The sequence below is a fragment of the Moschus berezovskii genome, chromosome 7 (assembly GCF_049115385.1).
Source record: "Moschus berezovskii isolate FMDL1 chromosome 7, NW_MosBer_1.0, whole genome shotgun sequence".
Taxonomy (NCBI): domain Eukaryota; kingdom Metazoa; phylum Chordata; class Mammalia; order Artiodactyla; family Moschidae; genus Moschus; species Moschus berezovskii.
In genome coordinates this window covers 97,443,103-97,452,403 of record NC_142466.1, presented here as the reverse complement: position 1 = coordinate 97,452,403, position 9,301 = coordinate 97,443,103, and the positions used below count along the sequence as shown (strand labels likewise).

General features: G+C 44.3%; 1 pseudogene; it reads right to left on the bottom strand.

The window, feature by feature from the left end:
- Window positions 1–2,141: 2,141 nt before the first annotated feature.
- Window positions 2,142–2,362, bottom strand: LOC148777432 (mitochondrial import receptor subunit TOM6 homolog pseudogene; annotated as a pseudogene).
- Between the last annotated feature and the right edge of the window lie 6,939 nt (window positions 2,363–9,301).

Sequence of the window (9,301 nt, the reverse complement as noted above, 5' to 3'; positions counted from 1 at the left end):
CATCCCACTACCTTCTGGCAGTCCTGGTTTCTAGGGAGAAATAAGAACTTAATCCCACGGACAGAGGAGTCTGGTGGGCTGCAGTCCATAGGGTTGCATAGAGTTGGGCACATGAGGATCTCTTGTAAGTAGTGAGCCACTACTCTTCTGCTGCTTTCTAGAGTCTCTTTTTCTTTGGCTTTCAGAATTTAACAGTGATCTCTTTCTCAGGAAATGGAAAGTCTCATTTAGTCACAGGGAGCTTTATGGGAGCTTAGGCTATTCTGTGTACTCACTTTCTGAGACAACTGTCGAGCCCCTTGGCTTGGATAGGGTTGGAGGAAACACATGAGAAACAAAGTATAAACTCTCGACTGGTTACTCAAAATGTGGTTTGCAAGCCAGCAGCACTGTCTACCCCTGGGAGCTTGCTGTGATGTAGATGCCCAGCAGCACCCTAGACCTACTGAATCAGACTCTGTATTTTTGATAAGGTCTCAAGAGGACTCAGTGGTAAAGAAACTGCCTGACAATGCAAGAGTTGCATGTTCGATCCCTAGGTCATGAAAATCCCCTGGAGAAGGAAATGGCAACCCACTTTAGTATTCTTGCCTGGGAAATCCTATGGACAGAGGCGGCTGGTGGGCTGCAGTCCATGGGGTTGCAGAGTCGGACATGACTGAGAAACTGAGCAGGATGACTTGAGTGCACTCTATAAATTCCTTTTTGTGAAGAGGAAAAATGCCTACTGCAGTGCCTGCAGTTCCCTCAGCTGAACAGGGTGGCTGCTGTCATACATGAACTTTTGAGGGTTAAACACATAGCAGCTAATGCTTTAAGATACTACTGGTAATCTTCCAGTTCCCCTCCATAGCTGCTTATCTCAGAAAATTCAGTGTTTTCTGAAGTACTAAAGTGAATCAGTGGCTCTCCACCACTTTTTAATTTATTTATTTTTGGCTGTACTGGGTCTCTGTTGCTGTGCACAGGCTTTCAGTGAGCAGGGGCTTCTCTTGTTGCGGAGCAGGGCTCTAGAGCTCTCGGGCTTCAGTAGTTGTGGCACATGGGCTCAGCTGCCCCAAGTCAGGTGGAATCTTCCCAAACCGGAGATCAAACCCGTGTCCCCTGCATTGGCAGGCAGATTCTTAACACTGGACCAATAGGGAAGTCCTTTCCACCACTCTTAGCATCATCAAGCAGTAAGTCAATAAAGCTCTATGAGTGCCCATGGTGTGCACTTCTAGGGAGAGGGCCATGGACCAAGGCTCCAACTTAGGGAAGCTGCAGTTTCTCTTAGAATATTAACATGTAGAGGCCTAGCTCAGGGGATAAAACCAAAGTGGTTGCAGTGGGTTTCTCAAAGTGCTCCTCATCAGCTGAAGACCGCAACAATTGCTGAGTGTTTTTCTCTTCAAATGAGATATTGCTAGTACCCACTGAAGAGGGTTGCTCCAATGGTTTAATGAGAGCGTAATAAGTCATTAGTCCTCAATAAATGTTCATCATTATTACGTCATTACAAGCATAGTGGGTTTTACCAGCGGTGTTGTGAGAATTACATGTGAAGATACCCAGATTCAGAGAAGTTAAATCATAAGGTATTTAGGGACCCAGAATGTGGCATATAAGTGCTGGAGCATGAATTTGACTCCAGATCTTCTAAATCTTTGGGGTTTTTGTCTTTGTGTACAGTCTTTGTTAATTAAATTATTCTTCAAGACAAGAATAAAGATCATCCCCTGACAAAAGTTAGGAACTATGTATGTGTGCTAAGTTGCTTCAGCTGTGTCCAAGTCTTTGCAACACTATGGACTACAGCCTGCCAGGCTACTCTGTCCATGGGATTCTACAGGCAAGAATACTGGAGTGGGTTGCTGTGCCCTCCTCCAGGGGATCTTCCCGACCCAGGGATCAAACCCTTGCTGTATAGAACTTTACAGAACAGAGAATAACACTTTAGCTGAAGCCTGCCTGCTGACCTGAGTGAGCGAAGGGTGTCCTGAGTGGCACAACAGAGAAAAGTAAATCAGGCAGGGAAGGTAAAGTACCCATCTGAATAAAACTTCAGCTGCCATCAGGGCAAGTCTTGTGATGGTCACAGATTGAAGGCTCTGTTTTTGGAAGGTTCGAGTACAGCACAGGGGTTCCGTATGTCTTTATGGTTACACCCCAGGCTGAGATGCTGTTTGTTCAATATAACTCAAATTCCTGGCCAGCCAAACTCCAGCAGCAAAGTACCAAATTGAAGATCAAGTTCCTCTGGAAGTTATTCTTATTGGTGCTGAAGCAGTAGATACCCCAAAGCCAGTCTCCCACTTTGTCTGGAATTTCGGTAGCTTTGTTCAGAGTCCGCAGCAGTCCTGCCAGCCCCACTGGAAGGCATAGCAACACCTTCACCCAAATCTACTAAATCTTTTAATCCCAGATTTCTTTGTGGTTCTTTGTGCTGCAAATCAGCTCCATCCTCTGCTGTCTTTTCCCTTAATTAGCCCTAGCACAGATAAGTGCCCTGTAGTCATTTTTAATGAATTAACCAAGGAAGATCTGAATCCTTTGCTTAGCCTAGAACTGACTTGGCTAAAAGCCCCTGGAGTGCCCCAGGATATCATTCATAATCCTTTGTCTGCTCAGGCGCTCTTTCTCCCCTGTGAGCTCTGAATCAGGGAAATTTCAGGCATAAAATAAGAGCATTAATTCATTGGTCCTCATATTTTTGAAGAAAATAAAATAGCTAATGTTTAATAAGCACGTAACACATGCCAGAACCTACCGAAATGCACTTTATATGAAAACCCGGTGAGGCAGCAAATTTAGTTACTTCTGTTGCTCACATATGAAAAATGAAGTTTAGAGAGGTCTTCTAAGTCTTTCCATTTCAGGGAGCTGTGGAAGGGAGGAGCCAGATTCACAGCAAAATCTATCTGACCTTCCCTGGTAGCTCAGAGGGTAAAGAATCCGCCTGCAGTGCAGGAGCTTCAGCTGGATTCCTGGGTTGGGAAGATCCCCTGAAGAAGGAAATGGCCACCCACTCTAGTATTCTTGCCTGGAGAATCCCATGGACAGAGAAGCCTGGTGGGCTACAGTCTATGGGGTCACAAAGAGTCAGACATGACCAAGTGACTAACACTAATGTCACAGGGATTGGAAGGACAGGGAGATCAGGGGGGTGGGGGAGGGGGGAGAGAGACAAAATAAAAGTTGATGGAGTTCATTTTATTTTCTTTTAGTTATTATTATTTTAAAAATATTTATTTAGTGGGCTGGGTCTTCGTTGGGGCATGCAGGGTCTTGAGCTGAAGCATGTGAAGTCTTAGTTGTGCATGTGGGATCTAGTTCCCTTTCCAAGGATCAAACTCAGGTCCCTTGCGTTGAGAACTTGGAAGCTTAGCCAATGGACCACCAGGGGAGTTCCATGGAGTTTATTTTAGCCAAGTGTGGTCCTGAGGGCCTGAATCATGAAGACACTCATGAATGGACTCTTTTTGACTCCCTTTCAATCACCCTCAAACTTCATCTCCCTCTCACACGCAATCTTTTTTTTCCCCTTCTCTCTCTATTTCCATCTATTGCTGTTATGCTTTAAAAAAAAAAAAGGTTGGCATGATTCTTGAAACACTAATCTCAAATAATCGACAAGTATTCACAACTATGTTACAAAGTCTGCCATTTTTTATGGGAAAACATTAATTTATGAGTGATGAGTGTCTGATACACTTCAATTGAATAATAAACAAACATGATCTGGGATAGACCAACGTGTCAAATGTCTTTGGAGGTAAAGATAAACTTCCTTAAATTAAAAAAAATTTTTTTTCCCTGTTATTCTCTAACACAGAAGTCCACAGTGTTTTTTGGCACAACTGGTTTTGTGGAAGACAGTTTTTCCATAGACAAGTGTGAGGGTGAAGGGGGTGGGGTGTGGGGTGGGGGAAGGGGGTTGGGATGGTTTCCAGATGATTCAAGTGCATTACATTTATTGTGCACTTAATTTCTATTGTTATCACATCAGCTCCACCTCAGATCATCAGGCATTAGATCCCGGGGTTTGGGGGCCTCTGCTCTAAAGGAATCTGAAGCTTTGGCCTTCTCCCATGAGGAACGTGGAAGCTTCTAGAAGCCACAGAGGAATACTGTTTGTCTTGTTCATAAATTATCTTTAGGATCTTGCCCATTATCTGGCACATCATAGGTGCAGAGGGACTGCATGGCAATTAATGGCACAGACTCTTAATATAATGTGAGCCACATAGGTGGTTTTAAATTTTATAGTAACCACATTAAAAAGGTAAGAAGAAATGGGTGACATTGATTTTACTAACACGTTTTATTTTGCCCAGTATGTCAAAAATGTTGTTTTGACTGTGTGATGCATATAAAAATCACTGAGCTGATGAAACAAATTATTTTAAGGCAGGACAAGAAAAATTGAACCTAAAATTTTATCTGCTGTTTGAGTCACTCTTTCCTCCCCTTCATATGCATTGTGCATCTGCACTGTACACAGATTAGATCTCTTTAGAAAATCTAGAAGACACAGGAATGCCTGCTCACCAACAAAAAAATTAACTAAAAACCCCACCAATTTGCTGTCAGTGCCAGCAAGGTAACTCCTTAGGAGATAACATTCCTTTCTCAATTCTGTAAGGGGTCATGATGACTCACTACTTGCCTTGTTAGATCATGTAAACTATCATTATGTTTCTCTTACGTATCACCCTTTGTTTCAAAAGCTTATATAACTGTGCTTTGACCTCTAATGGATCTTTGAGCTCTAATGGGTGGAACAGTCCTCAGTGTTTTCTGAGAGATGGTCTCCTGGGTTGTAATCCTCAGATTGGCTTGAATAAAATTTTCCATTTATTTCTTAGATTGACTATAGAGTATTTTTTTCTTGGACAGAGCTGTTTCACATCGTGTGTTTTGTGCTGAGTGTCCAAAATGCAGTGTGCTGGGGCTTCCCTGGAGGTCCAGTAGTTAAGACTCCAAGCTTCCACTGAAGGAAGCATGGGTTCAATCTCTGGTTGGGAAATTAAGATCCTGCATGCCACACTATGGGACAAAAAAAGAAAAAACAAGCAAACAAAACAACCCCACAATTCAGGGTGTGTTTTACAGTCACAGCACATCTCAGTTTGGACTTGCCACATTCAGCTGCCCAGTAGCACATGTGGGCTCAGCCACTGTATTGGTTATAAACACCCTCAGAGCCTGTTTCAGAGGAGGAAAAAGGGCAGCAGTTTACTGCCCAAACTGCCTTGGATTCCAGGACTGTGACTTTAAAGGGATTTTTCGGCTTGGCCTCCACTCTTGGAGAAATGGTGATAAGAACAATTATGGGGACCAATTAATACAAGGGCAGGGCTTGGCCCAGAGCAGACATCCAGATCCTTTGAGCTTTGGATGTGTCCTTTTGTGGCATTGAACCATTGGTCACCTCATTTCTGCTTTGATGCACACTTTCCTATATTAACACTTGAGCTTTTCCCATTCTAAAGTGTTTCTCCAGAAATCCATGTCCACACGTGTACAGAGCTCCCTCTGCTCTCCCGCAAATTCTCCATGGTTTTCCCACTCCTGCCCCTCTCCTCCCTGCACTGACACTCACCATCCCCTCCAAGTGCAGTAGTCTTCTCAAATTTAGGAACAAGAAATGAAGTGAGAGGTTCAAGTGTTAAAGAGGTGGTGGTGGATGTTGGGCATTATGCGGGATAGTGTGGTGTGGAGTCTTGTTGGGGGGGTCATTTGGGGTCTTTTTGGGGTGGCTGGGGGATCTTGTGGGGCTGAGGAGGAGTCTTGTGGGGTTTTATGGGGCTGTGTGGGGGTGGGGAAGTACGACTGCTTGGAGCTGAGGTAGCTGTTCCCTGGTGAAGGAGTGGGAGCTATCACACCCATAAGGTGGTTCCTTATGCCCGAGGTGGACCCTCTGATGCTAAACTTTTTCAAACAGAGTACATTCTTCATGGACACACAACTGTGAAGGTCATTTCTAACCGGAACTGGTGCAGATGGAGAGCCTTTCAGGATTGGAAGCACTCTGGGTTTTCAGTCTGCAACCCCTCTCTGCAGGAGCGAGATGGGCCAGCAGAACCATCCTCAGAGCAGAATAGGAGGCCAGTGCCCATATATTTCTGAACTTCCTGGAATGCAGAGCAGAAAGCAGGTTTATAAGATGGAATTCTCCACAGGAGACTATCAGAAAAGCTTCATATGGCATTTTGAGGTTGTCTTTTTGACAATTTTCCACTCTACTTCTCAACACTTGGATCTTTCCAAGTTTGCTCTTGCTATTTAAATCTTTCAGCTCAGGACAGACTTTGGTGGAAATAATTTCTTTTTTTCTGAGGCAATGCCAAATTAATGAACAAGTTGCAAATTAATCCAGCCAGAAGCAAAACAAAACAAATAAAAGCTATGGAGCTTGAAAGAAAACACTGGATAGTGGTCAAAATGTGATCAAAAGCCTTTGGTATGGATCACAACAAACTGTGGAAAATTCTTAAAAAGATGGGAATACCAGCCTCCTGAGAAACCTTACCTGCCTCTTGAGCAACCTTATGCAGGTCAAGAAGTAACAGTCAGAACTGGACATGGAACAATGGACTGGTCCAAAATTGGGAAAGGAGTACTTGAAGGCTATATATTGTCACCCTGCTTATTTATCATGTTTGCAGAATGAAAGTGTTAGTTGCTCAGTCATGCTGACTCTTTGCAACTCTATGGACTATAGCCCACCAGGCTCCTCTGTCCTTGGAATTCTACTAGCAATAATACTGGAGTGGGTAGCCATCCCCATCTCCAGAGGATCTTCCCAACCTAGGGATCGAACTGCATCTCCTGCATAGGTAGGAGGATTTTTAACACTGAGTCCCCAGGGAAGCTCATCATGGGAAATGCTGGGCTAGATGAATTACAAGCTGGAATCAAGACTGCTGGGAGAAATATGAACAACTTCAAATATGAAGATGATACCATTCTAAAGCAGAAAGTGAAGAGGAATTTAAGAACTTCTTGATGAAGATCAAAGAGGACAGTGAAAAAGCTGGCTTAAAACTCAGCATTCAAAAAATTAAGATCATGGCATCTGGTTGCATCACTTCATGGCAAATAGAAGGGGAAAAAGTGGAAACAGTGACAGATTTTATTTTCTTGGGCTTCCAAATAACTGCAGATGGTGACTGTAGCCATGAAATTAAAAGAAGCTTGCTCCTTGGAAGGAAAACTAGGACAAACCTAGACAGTACATTGAAAAGCAGAGACATCACTTGCTGACAAAGCTCCAGCTAGTCAAAACTATGGTTTTTCCAGTAGTCATGTATGGATGTGAACTGGGGCTTCCCAGGTGGCACAGTGGTAAAGAATCTGCCTGTCAAGGCAGGATATGCAAGAGACACAGTTTCAATCTCTGGGTCAGGAAGATCCCCTGGAGTAGGAAATGGCAACCCACTCCAGTATTCTTGCCTGGGAAATTCCATAGACAGAGGAACCTGGCAGGCTATAGTCCATAGCATCACAAAGAGTTGGATATGATTGAGTACACACCCACCCACATGGATGTGAGAGTTGTTGGATATGATTGAGCACACACCCACCCACATGGATGTGAGAGTTGGACCATAAAGAAAGCTGAGTGCCAAAGAGTTGATGCTTTGTAACTGCTGGAGAAGACTCTTGAGAATCCCTTGGACTGCAAGGAGATCAAACCAGTCAATCCTGAAGGAAATCAACCCTGAATATTCATTACAAGGACTGATGCTGAAACTGAAGCTATAATACTTTGGCCACCTGATGTGAAAAGGTGGAAAAGGCCCTAACGCTGAGAAAGACTGAGGGCAGGAGAAGAAGGGGCAGCAGAGGTTGAGGTGGTTATAAATAGCATCACAGACTCAACTGACATGAGTTTGAGCAAAATCCTGGAGATAGTGAAGGACAGGGAAGTCCGGTGTGCTGCAGTCCAAGGGGTTGCAAAGAGTAGGATGCGACTGAGTGATTGAACAACAGCAACAACAAAATGTGATCATATCTAGTGCCCCACCCTGCTTGTTAATCACCACAATGAGATAAGCAAAAGGTCATGCAGCTTCCCACCCCTTTCTCTCCTGGTACCTGCACCTTGGGGGCAGTTTGCAACTTATTTCCTTTCTATTTTCATGGAATTATATTCTACCAACCTAGATAGCATATTAAAAAGCAGAGACATTACTTTGCCAACAAAGGTCCATCTAGTCAAGGCTATGGTTTTTCCAGTGGTCATGTATGGATGTGAGAGTTGGACTGTGAAGAAAGCTGATCGCCAAAGAATTGATGCTTTTGAACTGTGGTGCTGGAGAAGACTCTTGAGAGTCCCTTGGACTGCAAGGAGATCCAACCAGTCCATTCTAGAGGAGCTCAATCCTGGGTGTTCATTGGAAGGACTGATGCTAAAGTTGAAACTCAAATACTTTGGCCACCTCAGCGACGAGTTGACTCACTGGAAAAGAGTCTGATGCTAGGAGGGATTGGGGGTGGGAGGAGACGGGGACGACAGAGAATGAGATGGCTGGATGGCATCACCGACTAGATGGACATGAGTTTGAGTGAACTCCGGGAATTGGTGATGGACAGGGAGGCCTGGCGTGCTGTGATTCATGGGGTCGCAAAGAGTCGGACACGACTGAGCGACTGAACTGAACTGAAAATTCCCTTGAGATTTGCTCAGTCCATTGGAATTCAAGAAAAGTAGGCCCTGATATACAGCATAAATGTCTAAATCTTGACTCATCACCTTCTGTGTACTAGGTAGGCACAGCAGCAGCTTTTATAATAACATAGTTCATTTCATGATTAAAAAAGATTTTTTTTCGTTATTGAAATGTTGATCAGAGGAAATGGATGAGGAAACTTCAGTAGCTAGTTCTGTAGTAACGGGGTAGGAAAGTGTGACTCAGTCTGGCCCTATGTTTGCTACTGGCGGACGTTTGCTGTTGGGCGACGCTTGCCTGCACTACACCTGGGCGTATTGTGGGTGCAGAAGAGTTGCCTTTCATTCCTTAACTAACTCATCTGCGGTCATATTCCTCAAAACCAATCACCTTGATGATGCTGTGTGGTCTGGTCTATGCTATCCTGCGACGGGGTGGGAGCAATCTCCAGTCAGGTTTCCTAAATCCTGATCCAGTGCTCAATGTCTCAGTAGCTGCGCAAAACCGGGAGTCGGACGCACCGGAAACTAGTGCTCTTCCGAGTGCGCCTGGCCACTCCCAGAACTACTTTCAAAGAAGATTGCATTAAGGGAGGGGGCCTTGGAAGGTGTTTAAAAGGGGCTTGACTGGGTGGATCCGTCCAG